Source organism: Mytilus edulis, chromosome 10, assembly GCF_963676685.1.
Source record: "Mytilus edulis chromosome 10, xbMytEdul2.2, whole genome shotgun sequence".
Classification (NCBI taxonomy): domain Eukaryota; kingdom Metazoa; phylum Mollusca; class Bivalvia; order Mytilida; family Mytilidae; genus Mytilus; species Mytilus edulis.
The window spans coordinates 10,940,131-10,957,817 of NC_092353.1; the positions used below are offsets into that span (position 1 = coordinate 10,940,131).

At 31.9% G+C, this 17,687-nt stretch overlaps 1 protein-coding gene across 1 annotated transcript in view; it reads right to left on the reverse strand.

The window, feature by feature from the left end:
- The window catches only part of LOC139493395 (tyrosine-protein phosphatase Lar-like), a 61,464-nt gene extending 51,438 nt beyond the window's left edge, over window positions 1–10,026 (reverse strand). Inside the window, exons 1-2 of the mRNA XM_071281770.1 lie at window positions 9,895–10,026; window positions 8,567–8,621 (exon numbers count right to left, since the gene is read on the reverse strand). The gene's annotated coding sequence lies outside the window, so the exon portion shown is untranslated. The remainder of the gene's footprint in view (window positions 1–8,566; window positions 8,622–9,894) is intronic.
- Window positions 10,027–17,687: the final 7,661 nt, after the last annotated feature.

Consider the following 17,687-nt stretch of genomic DNA (forward strand, 5'->3'; position numbering starts at 1 on the left):
ATTAATGGTAAGTGACCATTTTTTAGAAATTGAAAGGGGTAGATACAAAAGTATAAAAGGGAAGAACGTTTATGTCAACATTGTTGTCTAAATAAAATAGACGACGAAGAACATTTTTATTTTACATGTACAAAAATAAAGGTTTGAGATTTGAATTTTTGCAGAAAGTTAGAAATATCTATTGCGATATAGATAATATGGATGATTTGGATACATTGGTTTCGTGTCCGTCAATTATGCAGTATGCTGCTCCATTTGTTGAAAAGTCATGGTCACTGAGGAGAGTGGCCTCAACAAATCCATGATAGATACATATATGTATCCAATGTGTTTTTCTTTTGTTGTTGTCTTTGTATGATGTAAAATGATAACACTACAAACTGCTCCGAGTCTGAATTGACCAGTTTTTGTGCTCGACCAGTAAAATCGAGCACACATTTTCCTCGACTAGTCTCGACCTTGTCTTGACTGTACTTAACTGTACTTAAGTATACTCGACTAGGGTTCTACTTTACTTAATAAGTCTGATTCAGTACTTGATGATCTTTGTGTAGTCTGAAATGGTCTTGACCAAGACTCGACCTGTCTCCACCTGTCTTGACTAGTCTCGACATGTCTTGACTAATCTCGACCTGTCTTAACTAGTCTCTACCTGTCTCGACTAGTCTCGACTCAGTCTCAACCAATCTCGACCTGTCTCGACCTGTCTCGACTAGTCTTGACCTTCAAATTTAGTTTTGACTGGCGTAAATCAGCCCATCTAACTAAATTAAATATTGATCTTACAAAATTCAAGCTTAATAGGTTGTTTGATTTATTGCTGTGAAATGAAAGAATTTAATTTTACAATATGTAAAAATATAAATTATTATATATAAATTCAGATAGGCATCTTTAATTTTTTTATAACTTTTTCAAATTAACTTGGATTTTCATCAAACTTTGCAGCTATCTTAGATATATATCAAGCTTACTGAATCCCATCTCATTTAGTTTTTTGTTGTATTGCTGTAAAATTTAAGAATTAAAGTAATCTTGGTAAAAAAAAAGCTAGGATTTGCAATTCGGACAAAATAGAGATAGTACACTTTAATTTTGTTTTTAAATTTTTCAAATCAACTTGGATTTTCATCAAACTATGCAGCTATCTTAGATACATATCAAACTAACTGAATCCAATTTCATTTAGTTTTTTGTTGTATTGCTGTAAAATTTAAGAATTAAAGTAATCTTGGTAAAAAAAAAAGATAGGATTTGCAATTCGGACAAAATAGAGATAGTACACTTTAATTTTGTTTTTAACTTTTTCAAATCAACTTGGATTTTCATCAAACTATGCAGCTATCTTAGATACATATCGAACTAACTGAATCCAATTTCATTTAGTTTTTTGTTGTATTGCTGTAAAAATTAAGAATTAAAGTAATCTTGGTAAAAAAAGCTAGGATTTGCAATACGGACAAAATACAGATAGTACACTTTAATTTTTTTAATAGCTTTTTCAAATCAAGACCATTTCAGACTACACAAAGATCATCAAGTACTAAATCAGACTAATTAAGTAAAGTCGAGTACACTTAAGTACAGTTTAGTACAGTCGAGACAGTGTCGAGACTAGTCGAGTAAAATGTGTGCTCGATTTTACTGGTCGAGCACAAAAACTGGTCAATTCAGACTCTGAGCAGTTTGTAGTGTAATGTACCTTCGTGAATTTTACGAACGTCATCACGAGTTGATTGACTGTTATGGAATAACCATTTCACAAATTATGTCGGATATGTTCCTTACGTCGTAACTACAATCCCCTTCCCTTTCATTAATGTGACCTACCGAATTAGACTATTTACCGGATTTGTTATCACATAAGCAACACGACTGGTGCCACATGTGGAACAGGATCTGCCTACCCTTCTGGAGCACCTGTGATCATCCCTAGTTTTTACTGGGGTTCCTGTTGTTTACTCTTTAGTTTTCTATGTTGTGTCATGTGAACTATTGTTTGTCTGTTTGTCATTTTCATTTTTAGCCATGGCGTTGTCAGTTTATTTTAGATTTCTGAGTTTGACTGTCCCTTTGGTATCTTTCGTCCCTCTTTTAATATATGTATGCCTTCAATCTCATTTGGCTAAAAATGTGCATTTATTCAATAAACTAAGTATAAAACTATGTTAAAAACGCATTTGCTTTATTCGTAACTAAAAATAATCATAACCATAGCTGTATTTCTTGTTTTAAAATGAATTCTCCACTTTTGAGAAATTTACATTGATGATGAATTTAACCGCTAATAAATATTTGCCTCTTTTTTAAACCTTGAAAATGATAATTCTTAAATAAGGCGAGACTTCCTCAATGATTACACTGAAAATGTGGACGCATTCAAAAATAAAGAAACATGTTATATTGGACCAGTTATTTAACTTAAAGCGACAGTAGTTTACCGATGTTCTAATCAGTCTCTTAAATCCATTAGAAACAGACAAATCAAAGTAACAAACAGAAACAAGGAGAACACCACAAGTAGTAAGAAAGGGTGCTTTGGAAATGTTAGCGTCTTCTGGCATGCATGTAATACATGTCATGCAAATTCATATTCATTTACATTTGGGAAGAGTACACAATCGATAGCATATAGCTGATAAGACGACTTTTTTGTTATCCATATAAAATCTTATACCGCATGTGAGTGTGAAATACAAGCATATCATATTCACCGTGTAAAACGCCACATGCGGGGTGTCGGCTATGTTTGACACGAGGTTGCAATTTCAAAGCGAAAAAAAAAAAACTCTCGAAGTAAGTTCAAGTATTAAAATTTCCTTTTTTCTAGAATTTTTTGTACCACATAATATATTGCACGGAAGGAACTGAAACATAATATTTTTCCTGAAAGCATAAGCAATCGTCTTCAGTGCCCAGTTTCCTCAAACACCTCTCCCTGGTTTTCCGTGTTGCAGATTTTGAGGCTTTATATGCAAATTTCTGGATAAAAACTACTTTAAACGACTTCCTCCCGTATCATTGATGTAGAATTTAACCTGTTGCAGCTTCTTACTTATAATTGATTGGTTTTAAAACTATTTTTTCTTTAGAATATTAAGTGTCGCTCGGGTGTCAGATTTTGCGTCTTAAGGGGTAGAGGCTTTTGATGAAAAATAGAATAGATATGCATATAAATCGGTCGTTATTAGATACTTTTTAGTTGAAACACATCTACTTTATTATGATAACACATTACAAACTGCCTGTTAAATAAAGTCTAACAAAGCATGTACTTTTTATTTCATAAAAAGTGAAAAATGACTAAAATATTTTGTTTAAAGTTGGTAAATGATTTCTTTTCCTTTTCAGTTACTATCATGGTCAGAAAATAGTCACGGTTATTTTAGGTATTCTTACATATAGCTCTTCAACGGTTTCGGTACTTCAAATGTTTGGTTTTGAGTGTTACTAATGAAGGGAAATCCAGAAAAGCGCTTCGAACGCAAGGAATTATTAAACGTGTTGTTTTCATTTTTTACATTATTGGGTCGACACTTCTGCTTATGGACTATCAGTCCCCGAGGGTATCATCAGCTCAGTAGTTAGTATTTCGGTACTGTCATGATTTAACAAACTTTACTAAAGCAGTCCGTCTATAAATTTAAAATTTTTTAAGAGAGTAAGGTTTCAACTCCCTCAGGCAAAGTTTGCTTTAGATGAATTTGACTATTTATTTTAGGTACTTTTGACATATAGCTCTTCAACGGTTTCGGTACTTATACAACTAAACAAAGCGAATCAATAAACAATACACATAAGGAAAACAACACCCCAAAAACAACAAATCAAAATGAGCAGAGGGTGGTAAACATAAAAATATATGCTTGCTTATATCCTAATTACAAAATTAGTCAAACGACATCAACAATAAAAGAAATCCAAAAGAAAGACGAAGAACTCTCCAGTATTGAATTTTAATCAAATTTATATTTCTCATATAAAATATTTTATTGTCGCAGTTTTTTTTCACACCTGAAGACTATTATATTATATCTATTATATTAAACATATCATATAGAAAAAGTGAATAGCTAGAAGAGTTGAGCACACAATCAATAAACCATATATTCAAAATTGATCAAGAATTTAGTTTGTTCATTTAATGGATAGTTTTCTTTACTGCACATCATTAGTATGTGTATAAACACTACTCTGAAAAAAAAACAAATTATGCAAAACTGATCAACTAAAAGAAAAGAGTTCCAATATCCACCGAGTTACACAAATGTTATGCGACAACTGGCAAGAAAACAAAATAAAATACTTTTTTTTTTTATAAATATCGTTGAGAAATGAAACCTCAGGTAGCTGCTCAGAGCAAATGTACTGAAATTTCGGATACATTAGTAATTTATATTTTCAAGGGTCATGGCATTACTCTTTTAAAGTTATTGATTGGCACTGATTATCGAACTATTCAAAGACATTGCTAATGCAAACCTATAATATATGTTTCATAAAAATCTGACAATACTTGTACAAATGGAAGCCTTACTGTTTTTGATTTTGTCTGTTCATGGATTTTGTGTATTTATGTACAAATATTTTAGATATTTTTCATTAATTAATATGCATATAATTTATTACTAGTATGCTTAAAATCTTCAAGTGTAAATAGATGAATGGAGAGAGAAACTGAAGTAAAATAACACACATCCACACAATTGGTAGCATAAAAAGCAGAAGTAGTCTTAGCGTACAATTGTTACAGAGATATCCTTTGCATTATACTGTTGAGAAAAATCAGTTTACATGAAATTTTATGTTACTTGATCGAAGCAATTTCAATCTGTTAAGCCAAAGAATCTGAAATTCTAGAAAAAAAAACATTGTGAGCTTTTCCCCCTTTGTTGGAGAAACTCTTACTTGTAGCTTAATGATATTACGTTTTCGTTCTGTGGTTGTTACATTGAAAAATAAACCTACAAAATTAAACTATATTAATTAAGTCACAGTGGTCGCCCTTTTTAAACAGTACACATCTATATCCTTTAACCGTGCTAGTAAAATTCCCTTTTAGTATACTTATACTTTTTGAAAATTGTTATCGACCTATTTGCGCTTTTGATTTGTTAAAATAATATTTACATGAAAAAATGAAGAATTGCCTTTTACTTATATAATACATGTATGAACACTGAAGTCATATCAAAGTAAGTAAATTTGGATTAAAGGCTAGGTTGACCTTTAGGTCATGCAGTATTTGTTAAACTGATGTAAGTTAAGAAACCCCTCGTATGCTTTTGGTTGGGCAACTAATGATCATGGAATAAACATTCGTTATCAAGTACATAATTGTATAGTCTTTGCTCCATACTTCTTAATCAAAATTCAAAAGAGATTTCATATTTCCGAAACACAAAATACACTTAAATTTTATATATCCAGTGGATGCCAAGCTTTGCAAATTTACCATCTGCACAAGTAAGTCTGTATTCGGAGACGCGTTTGAGGTGTTAACACAACATTTTTGTCCTATTAAAACTTCCCTAGATGCATCAGATTGTCGGTACTCTTCGTATATTTTCTGTTTGAAACATGTCCATATTTTTTAATTGCTTTTTTTTAATGAACCTTAGCTAATCTAAAATGCATTAGCAAGTGCATTTATAGCTAAGAAACTACCAATAGACGCGCGTTTCGTCTACATAAGACTCATCAGTGACGCTCATATCAAACTATTTATAAAGCCAAACAATTACAAAGTTGAAGAGCATTGAGGATCCAAAATTCCAAAAAGTTGTGCCAAATACAGCTTAGGTAATCTATGCCTGGGATAACAAAATCCTTAGTTTTTCGAAAAATTCAAAGTTTTGTAAACAAGAAATTTACAAAAATGACCACATTATTGATATTCATGTCAACACCGAAATGTTGACTACTGGGCTGGTTATACCCTCGGGGAAGAAACGTCCACCAGCAGTGGCATCGACCAAGTAGTATGCTATGCATCAGAATGTCTAGCCTCATAGTAGATTTTGTGGGTCAAACACTGCCTTATTTCTCAACTCCTTTTCATGAACCTATATTTATTTAAACAATTTGAAAGGATCTATGAGTTTTTAACAGGTAAAACAATTCGTTTGAAATAACCAATCAATGATAAAATGTTTAACAAATTAAAGTACAACAAGAAGAATACAGATGACATGAATAAGGAAGTAACTATCAACGCAATACATGCATCTTATGTACCCCCAGTTCTACGGTTAAGTAGGGAAGGTAGATCTCCTATACTCAGAGGCGGATCCAGGGGGTGGTCATCCGGTGCCGGTGACCACCCCCTGGGTTTGCAAAAATGGTGCACCATGTACCATGAACATTTTGAAAAATAAATTCGTCGATCAAATCAATTTGTCTATCGTAATCACCAGTCATAAAGTTGTCATTACTTATCTTAAGGCTAAATACATGTCCCTTGACAGGTATGTTTATACAATGAACATGTAATCAACAATCGCTAATTACTTGGTCGATTTCTTTGATGTTAAGGTGTAAAAATGAAGAGACAGTCCTCAATCTTAGATGTTAATTTTTAGCAGATAATTTATACTTTTTTTTCATTACGTTTATCTAAATTTTTAAAGTTTGTATAATAACTTTTCTCGACCAGTAATATTTTTTTACTGTGCGGATTCCAAAATTCAAAAATAATATTAAAGTTTTAAAGTCACATAAATATTCTAAATTGAATGGATACCCCCGTTCCATCATCTGTTTGTCTAAAAGATTCGTTCATTCCAATTTTTTAGTAACTTATACCCTCTTTCCTTCATGAAACACCACAAATCAGCCCCCTCTGAAGTACCAACGACTTTAATGGACCTAGCATTGATACGAATAAAAGTGATCAGATTAAAGAAACAACCCCCGACGAAGTACAAACGACATTGGTTTTGTAAAACAATCAACACGTAAATTAACAAACGAAGAGAAATTTAATTTGATAAGAAATCATTTCCAACCTGGAATAAACTATAACTTTCCTATAAAAAAAAATATGCAGGAAAGAACAGACTGTTTCAGCTGAATTGGCTAAATCGCTATGATGGGCTAGTGTACTCACCTTCACAAGAAGGAGCTTACTGCATATACTGTGCTCTGTTTGGGGTTGATAGTTTGGGAACATTATCATGCAAACCACTAACAGATATGGCACATGCAAGTCCAAGACTTAACGATAATTTCGGCCGTGATGATAAATCATGTAAAAAAAGTCATACTGAAGCTAGAGCAAAAGCTCAACTTTTCTTGACAACATTGAGCAAAGGACTACTGATATTCAAACATTTATTGATAAAGCAATGAATGAACGTATAAAAGCAAACAGAACTGTTTTGAAATCTATATGCAAGTGTGTTTTGCTTTGTGGCAAATAGAATCTTCCTATAAGGGGCCATAAAAAAATTGAATTCTAATTTAAGATTTCAAAAGGTGACCACCCCCTAATAAATTCCTGGATCCGCCCCTGTACTGTACCTCATTTCTGCTGGTAAGGTATATGTAGGGGTGGAAGATCTGCTATACTGTGACTTATCTCTACTAGAAAGGTATATGTAGGGAAGTAAGATATGCTTAACTTTGCTCGTCGATAATGGTAACATATATGCTTTGATTGTCTTTAATAACTGTACTGAGATGTCAACTTATTATACATCTCACTATTTTTCTTTCTTTTTTTTTTTTTTTAGATTAATCAAGTATTTTTTTATTGCTTTTTTTTAGGTGTTCATGCTGGGTTCTGGTGATAACGACATTTGCAGATCTATTTATGGCCTTCATCGGGAACGCTCGAAGTCGAAAATTTGAAAGAGTATTGAAAGTGATGAAGAGCCAGATAACAAAAAGGGTATTACATAATAGCCAGATCAAAGGTTTTGTACGGACAATTTAAAACAGTTTTGTAAGAAATCATGTCTGTACTGATTGATAAGTATGTGATAAATTCCATCAACTGTTAGTGAACAAGCAGCGGTATCAACGAATGCTAGTAAAAAATGAAAGCCATTTTTATGAAATTCATGCGACCGAAAAAAATTTCTGGATAAACATTCATAAGACACTCTTAAAGCCAAAAAACTTAAAGGCAATGCTCTTTAGGAACAGAAACAGATCGAGATACATCTAATAATCTAGAAACTAAATCTAGACTTTGTCTGAAGGAGTTGAAACCTTGAGTTCTGAATAATTTGTAACCAGACAATTAAAAAAAAGATTTGTTGTAAATCATTAGAGTATCGAAGCACTGAATACTTATCTATTGATAACATCGGGTCTCAGAGTCGCAATTAAATAGATAAAAAACAACATCAATTTAATGGAATGAAGCATGAATAAAAGGTCAGTGATAAACACATCTTAGTACATATACGTTTTAATTCTGTTAATGTCTATGTCCATGTACCTCAAATTGATTATTGGTCACCAAAACCTTGTGAGTATGAAATTGATAGGACACCTATAACAATTGCCTTACAATACAGTACTGTATCATAAAATTAAAAGTTATATTTTAAAACCTCACCTCTGTCCAGGGATTCATTTTATAGAGCTTCAGCTTTTATACCTGATATCAAAATCTGAAAAACAAAAACAAAATTTACAATACAAAAAAGAAATATAACAAATTTATTTCACAGTTGTTCTTTGTTGTTTGTATTTGCATATCTGTTTTTCGGTAGAAGTCGTCTTTTGAATTTTTTGTTGATGTTTTATGTTGTACTATGTGATAGTTTTCACTATTCTATAATAACTTAATTTTGGATGTAACGCGTCTTCTGATTGGCTGACGTTGTTTTGTTTATCAGCTCATAGACATAATTGTGTCATGTGACCATGGACGTCATCAACGTTTTTTATGGTTAACTCCGGTTTAAAATGGAATTTAGAATTAAATTATCAGAAATGACTGCAATATTTTTTCTGTATATTCGAAATAACATAAGGATATGGTGCACACTTAAGAATAACCAGCTTTGCGGGTTATTCAGTGTTCACAACATTGTTAATGTTATTTTTTTCATAGACAGAACAAATATTACAGTCATTCCTTAAATAATTTAAATGATTATGATTTTTCGACCTAGATCATGAAAATAGCGTAAGAGTTTTTATTCTTGAAAACAAGAAATGCAATAATACCAATCTTGAATATTATCAATAACCGAAAACCCATAATTTAGCTAAAATTATTTTACATAGATTCGACTCATATATAAATACATGTACAATGCTTTATGTAATAATAAAAAAAATAATTCCAATACTATGTGTTGTCTGTATGCATATGATTCTGTTTTCATCTAGAAACCATCATTTTTCACTCTTTTAAGAAAAATGCTTTCGGTTTGCTAAATGAAACGGTTTCATCAACTCAACGTAAATTGTTAAAAGAGTGAAAAATGATGTTTATCAGCCATTTGATTTGTTTTAATAAACTTTGGTTGTCTAAATCATCATAGAATACACATGTTAGAAGTAATATACACATTAAGTGTATATAGTTATCAAAGGTACCAGGATTATAATTTAGTACGCCAGACGTGCGTTTCGTCTACATAAGACTCATCAGTGACGCTCATATCAAAATATTTATAAAGCCAAATAAGTACGAAGTTGAAGAGCATTGAGGGTCCAAAATTCCAAAAAGTTGTGCCAAATACGGCTAAGGTAATCTCTTCCTGGGATAAGAAAATCCTTAGTTTCAATAAATTTAAAGTTTTGTAAACAGGAAGTTTATAAAAATGACCAAATAATTGATATTCATGTCAACACCGAACTGCTGACTACTTGGCTGGTGATACCATCGGGGACGAATCGTCCACCAGCAGTGGCATCGACCCATATACTTACACTTAAGAAATATATTCCAACGAGATGTTTTAGCATTTTGAATAAAGTCTAAATACCATTAGATTCATAATACTAGAATGCTATTGAAATAAAACTGCAAACAATATTGTACAGTAACATAAAACAAGAATCAGGAAGTTCGGAAAAGTTTATGCATTGAAGTGCTGCATTTCCTTTGTACTTTAATATTTCAAGTATATCGAAAAATTCATTACAACGAGAAATCAATAGTAAATAATTTGAGATTTATATTAAACAAGAAATATATTTCACCAGTTAAAAAAAATATCAGCTGGAAAATTTGCAATCCTACTCGTCGCACGCACTAGGCATGTGAGGGATTCGGGCTCACAAACCTCAGCTAGTGATGCAGTTGTTAAAATAAATAGACTATTTGTCCACTGAGGCCAATGGAATTACTTAAATTGACTAATACACCCATGTACATGTTGGCAATGCAGCATGGACTAGCCTTAATCATAAAATATTCATTGTATTCATCGAAATATAACTTGAGTTAATCAGATTTTTATATATAAATTGCAATCGTTTTTCTAATATCTGGAAGTGCAAGTCTGTATATAATCCATCGACTTCCATTTTCGTGTTAAAATCCCTGTGAAAATAGGTTTTATAAAAAGAGTGGCAAAAATCATTGAAATAATTTGGGCAATAACTTTCTTTTAATGAAAATGCATAAACAATAAACTTCCTGATTATTTTTAAAGCTATGAACATCGAAAGTGAACATTGGACATTTATTCAGCTTACCAGAATATTGGCTTCTATCTGTTTCATATATGCATTATAGTGCTGATTGATTAATACGTGTGGTGGTCATGTATAAGTCTAAGATGCATAAAAATTGAAGAATTTTAAACAGCATCATTTTTGGCGTAGTTCTACTTTTTTTTTGTTCATGTTTTTCATTTTTTTAGCATTTAAGAGGTTATTCAAATTAATCTATCATTTCAGAAAGTTTAGATTAGAAAAGAAGTAAATATGTTTTGAAATGATTATAACAATGCATCAATTCAACAAACAAAAAACATAAAAGTATATAATGGTCATACTGTCTACAAAAAAATAAAAACAAATATCATCAAAGTCCACCTTACGCTGTTAATCACTAGTCAAGAATGTTGTTGTTTGTCATGAATGTTATATTAACTTGGTGTTTCTTGTCAAATCGGAAACATGGCATGCTTTTTTGACGTGCTTTTACAAGATACCCGTTCACAGGAAAAAATTTCATCTTAATGGGACTTTGAATCTGAGCTGTTCAAAAAGGGTAGTAGATACCAGAGGAAAATTTTAACTCATGTCGAAAATTAACATACAACGCTATTGCTGAAAAAGTAAAAAAAAAGACCAAAAGACAAGTTAAGGTGGTATAGGAGTTTAAATTTTCGCGCTTTCTGTGCAAGAAGTTGCGCATCTGATATCGACATTCGATCTCTTGTCGTAAATGAAATACTTTGTACCAAGATGAAAATAAAACATAATTCTCTTCATTATGTCCTTCAATTAATCGGGTTCACTTTTTTTATTGAAAAAAAATTCAAATACACATCTTTTAATAATAACATTTGGCAGTGATCACTTCCGGGATGCACGGAAATGCAAAAATGGACACAACAAAAGACGTGGAGATGTTTACATTGCTCAACGGTGAACTGCTTTTTACAATAACTAACTTGCTGCTCAGAAAATATAGAACATGAGCAGCATTTTGGTGTACTATGAGGCAGTTTCACATAAATCACATACATAGAACGAATCCTCAAACAGTCAGTGTTAAAGGGCGCTTTTCAACTAAGAAACCTGTAGAAAGAATACATAACTTTATTGAAAGTAGACGAAAAGTTAAAACACAACCAAAGAAGTTCTCTGTCTCAGACATAGTTTTAGAAGACCACCCTTATAATTTTTTTATTTCATCTCATCACTTCAAACATCATCTACTTTAACCAAATATCCTCCTGAAACCAACAAAAGCTATCACGAACATGACAGAGATGATTTATTTCATGAATATATTCCATCTGATCTTGTCCCCCTAGACCATTGTAGATTCCTGTGTGAATTAGAGTATTTGGCTAGTCAGCTGAAAAGCTGTATCGGGTGTAACAAACCCCTTCATTTGCACGATGCCAGGGGTGTTAGATTCTATGGCGTTTCAGGAATTTTGTATATTGTCTGCCATAGACCAATATGTGGTCGTTTAAACAAAATTAAATTAGGGAAGACGCATTACCATGGTGAAAACAAGAGAGGCATAGGTGTATTTGATGTCAACACTAAAATAGCTACAGGTTAACATGCATTTAAAAATGTTTAATTTTATGTTTATAACAGTAAGGGACATCAGTTCCCGTTACCAGGTTTTAATTGTAATGATATTCATTGAGCAGAACAAATCGTACCACTTGTGAAAAGTGTTAACTTAAATCCTGTCAATCATGTCAATGATCCTTCGGCCAACTTGTCCAACTTAATGAAAAAATGCAAATGCTAGATGAATATATAATTTTCATGTGATGATGTCTGCCAACTCTCCAACTTTGGTTGGCATTCAAGTCAAAGAAATACTGATAGTCACTTCTTTATGCTTTATTTCAACAAAAAGAAAAGAACTACAAATTAAATATAAGAAGATGTGGTATGTTGAGCAATGATGACATCCCTTCACAGAACCCAGTATCTCGCCTAATTTATGAAGTTGAGGAACGTTTACTGCAGATTGCATGTAATATTTACCATGTTTACTGGAAGACCAGCTACGTCGTCCATATATAAGTATGTAACGGAGGGGGTTAAATACACCTCCCGGGACGTGTAGTGGCCAGTACTTCGCCCCTATTCGACCATTGGGATACCTGATATCAGATTATGGCTGAACAACAAACAATTAATGAAATGAAACTATAATTTATTTACAAATGTAGAATAATTGCATGAATTTAAACAAAGTCGGATAAACAAGAGTCAGAAAACTTTCTTAAATAAAGTTCAAAAATAGAGTAATTTCAAATGTAAAATGAAAAATAGAGTGTTCCCAGAGTTAGTCTTAAAAGTAAAGTAAATTAAGTTTGCTTCGCGTTGTGTTTTAAAGTAGTAGAATTGCACCAAAGTGGTGGCTAACTCTGGCGAACTGCACCGAAGTGGTGGCTAACTCTAGACTCGAGTGGTACTAGTTTTAGTTCCGGCGAGTATTTGGAGGCCTGTGCAAGGCCGACTCCGACTGAATATCAAATGATATCCTTAACTTGTCATTAATCAGGAGAACTTTAACATAAAAGGTACTGAAGAAAAGTTAAATAAATGAATATTCTTAAAACATTATAAAAACATCAAAGTTAAATACTAAAACAGTTAAATTAACAATCCTTACTTTTATCTTACTATATTTAAATCAAATCAAACTTAAAATAAACATTTAAAAACTAAATAATTAATCTGTCCAAATTAAGGGGAATTAATCAGGCACATCAAAGCACATCTATTACATTCCTCCCCCTTAGGACAAATATTAAAGAAATTAATATTTGGGAACAGAACTATTTAAAATAGATGTGGTAAAAAAACAATAAACAATATAAATCAATGCACATAAAATGTCAATAAATGTCACAACAATGTCAAATAATCACACGGTCCAACCATAGGAAAAGTTCCACACAGCATAAGCGTCCAGGAATAGTCGGTAAACACAAATTATAAAGTACGGTCCATAGAATATAAATGTAAACGGACACAGTTATACAGCATTCAATAAAACACAGTTCTAGATTCAAACGGAAACGGAATGTTAATACGGATAATCTGCATGGTCCAAGTTGTACCAGGTATAGTCCACCAATTGTTGTTCTCACGAAAACACTTTAAACGTGTGTTTTCGGGTTCTAAAAAGTCCATCGTTGTACCAGGTTTAGTCCACCATTGTAGATCTCACGGAATCACGTATAACATGTGATTCCGGGTTCAAAATGATCAAACGTTGTACCAAAAGTAAGAAAGGTGTTCTTGATACAAGAACTGCTTACTTTATCAGCTGGTTGTCTTCACACTCAAACTAACTGCCACTCTATAGATTTCTGCCATGACTTATAAAAGTCACAAAAGGAACACCATAACCAAACTAAACAAATTTAAAACAATAAAACTTGTTCAGAAAGGTTAAAAATCCAAACAAATGAGCAAACTCATAAATAAACCTATTCAAACAAAAAAACTAAGCAACACTCTAAACTAACCAACATCTAAAGGAAAACACAATCAAATCAAACAACATTTTTGAGGGTGGTTTGGATGGCAAAACCGGCTCATTAACGTGACCAAGAAAAACAACAAATCCAATGAAAACTTTGAAACCATACCTACTAAACAATAATATAAACTGACAAAATAAGTAAAATACTAAATATACAAACTAAAACTCATAAAACATACTATATGAAAACTTTAACTGGCTTATCCTTCAAACAAGAAAACTCATCCATGCTAGAAATCAAATAATCAGATAAACAGCTTTGCAAATCAGATGAAAATAAACTTTGAACTTTGTTGACAATTTTGCATGATTTTTTCACTTTCTTATGAACTGCAGTAGAAACTGGTTTTTCTGGTTCAACAACATGAACAGAATTGACACTTTTACAAACTTTATTGGGACAATTAGCTCTGATATGTCCAACTACCAAACAATTAAAACATTGTTTTTACTTTAAACTTCTTATAAACTAGCTTTTTAAGAACTTTGACAATTTGATCAAAACCAGACTTCAAACAACTAAAATCTAAACTTTCTTCACTTTCCTCAATTTCACATTCAACAGATTCAATTGTCAAATTAAAAGACTCAAACTCTGTAGCCAAAAATATAGCATCATCAAAAGTTGCAGGATGCTTAAAATGGACAAACTTTCCCATTTCCTTCTCTAATTTGCCAATAAAAAGATCCATAAAATAAGTTTGCATACTGTTAAAACGATCTGGAAATGCACGATGACATAAAAGTTTGAATCTATGTCCAAAATCGAACACAGATTCATCTGACAAAATTAAACAGCTATTCAGTTGAAATTTATAAAAAGCTATCCTTTCCTTAGGATTAAAGCGTTGCACTAATAAACTTTTCAAAAAATCATAGCTTTGCAACTGAGTTGGAGTAAGAAGACGTAAAAAGTTCGTGCTTCTTCTCTTAAGTTTATTACTAACTGAAGAGCCATTTCAGAAAAATTCCAGTTATTCCACAGACTAACTGCTTCAAATTGAATCAAATAATCTTGTACATCGGCACTTACACCGTCAAAAGTACAAGGTTTCTGTTCAAACTTTATCATTTTGAAAGTCAAAAATTTAAACAATATCAAAAATAAATGCAATAAAAATATTCATACCAAAACTGAGGGATCAGGTATCCTGGTCACGGCACCATTTGTAAGGGAGGGGGTTGGTGACGACACCTCCCGGGACGTGTAGTGGCCAGTTCTTCGCCCCTATTCGACCATTGGGATACCTGATATCAGATTATGGCTGAACAACAAACAATTAATAAAATGAAACTATAATTTATTTACAAATGTACAATAATTGCATGAATTTAAACAAAGTCGGATAAACAAGTTTTTAAATGAAGTTCAAAAATAGAGTAATTTCAAATGTAAAATGAAAAATAGAGTGTTCCCAGAGTTAGTCTTAAAAGTAAAGTAAATTAAATTTGCTTCGCGTTGTGTTTTAAAGTACATGTAGTAGAATTGCACCAAAGTGGTGGCTAACTCTGGCGAACTGCACCGAAGTGGTGGCTAACTCTAGACTCGAGTGGTACTAATTTTAGTTCCGGCGAGTATGTGGAGGCCTGTGCAAGGCCGACTCCGACTGAATATCAAATGATATCCTAAACTTGTCATTAATCAGGAAAACTTTAACATAAAAGGTACTGAAGAAAAGTTAAATAAATGAATATTCTTAAAACATTACAAAAACATCAAAGTTAAATACTAAAACAGTTAAATTAACAATCCTTACTTTTATCTTACTATATTTAAATCAAATCAATTTGAAACCTAAAATAAACATTTAAAAACTAAATAATTAATCTGTCCAAATTAAGGGGAATTAATCAGGCACATCAAAGCACATCTATTACAAGTAACATTATATTATACAAATATAAAATACAAATACAAACTTTAACCACAGACATGACAGAGTCAATATTTATTTATCTAATGTTTTCATAGATATTGATTTTATTAATTAGTGGGATGGGAACATGATAAATATACAACAGGATTGCATCTTTTTAATCAAGTAGGGCGAGTTGACAATACTTAATTCATCAGGATTAATCTATTTCTCACAAGTGGGGCGAGTTGACAGACCTTATTTCAGAGTGATTTTTACCCTTTTCATAAATGGTGCAAGTTAAACAACCCATTTTCAATTCTTTTTCACAAGTGGGGCCATTTGGTAAATCTAATTTGGTCAATTCAGAAAGTGGTGCAAGTGAAAAAATGGGGCGGTTTGCCAGTGTGATGATTCTTCATGGATTCAATATACATCCTGATGTCTAAGAGATCCCAATTTTGTTTATACATGTGTATTATATGCCATAATTTCATGGGTATGTTTGAATATAAAAAAAAAGATGTGGTATGATTGCCAATGAGACAACTCTCCACAAGAGACCAAAATGACACAGAAATTAACAATTATAGGTAACTGTACAGCCTTCAACAATGAGCAAAGCCTATACTGCATAGTCAGCTATAAAGGCCCTGAAATGACAATGTAAAATAATTCAAACGATAAAAGTAACAGCTTTATTTATTTAAAAAATGAACGAAAAACAAATATGTAACACATAAAAAAACAATAACGATTGAATTACAGGCTTCTGACTTGGGGCAGGCAAATACATACATGTTCACTATGCTGAATTTAATATGAATGAAAAAAGTGGGTTTATGTTTTTTAAGTGCAACTAAAAGTTGAAATGTGTCCAGATTTAAATGATTACATATAAAGTTCTCATAATCATGATACATGTAATTCATTATATTTCAAAATATCCAGGTATGATACATTCCGGCATCGGAGGAACACAGTTGAGCAACTTTTTGTCCGTACTCAACATATATAGCATAGATTTCAAGGCATTAAAAGAGAGAGAAAATGAAACTGGAGCTGCTATAGAAACACAAGCAGAAATATCTGAGGAAAGATACTTACAAGAAGAAATAAACCAGTCATTTACAGGTTTAACATTTGAATTAGCCAGATACAAGCTTCTGTTAAACTGGACATCTGTGTTGAATTGTTACTTATTTTAAGATTTACTTGAATTAAAAATTGAATACTTAAAAAAGTTCACCTATACATGTATGTATTATAATTTTAATATGAAAATTGATAAAAAATAAAAGGAACTTCAGCATTTTTACATCTTATACAGACTTTGAAGTGAATTCAGACAAAGGTCATTAGATTTTTCAAAATGGAACGTTAACCAGTGTTTAAATTTAATTATTAACATGATTAAGAAGCCTTGACATTTTTTTTTCCATGGAGAGTGTTTGGGCATGGTCCATTGACTTTGAAACTTTTGCATATCTTACATATTAAAGTTCATTTTACAGGGAACCCTTAATTGTAGGTCTATGATATTTAGTATGCAGTAGAATTATTATTACCATATCATATTTCTAAACTATTATTGAATATTATTGTCCATATTCCTTCAGTCATGGCATGGTTCAGAAATTTTACTATTTCTTTGAGTTAAGTGT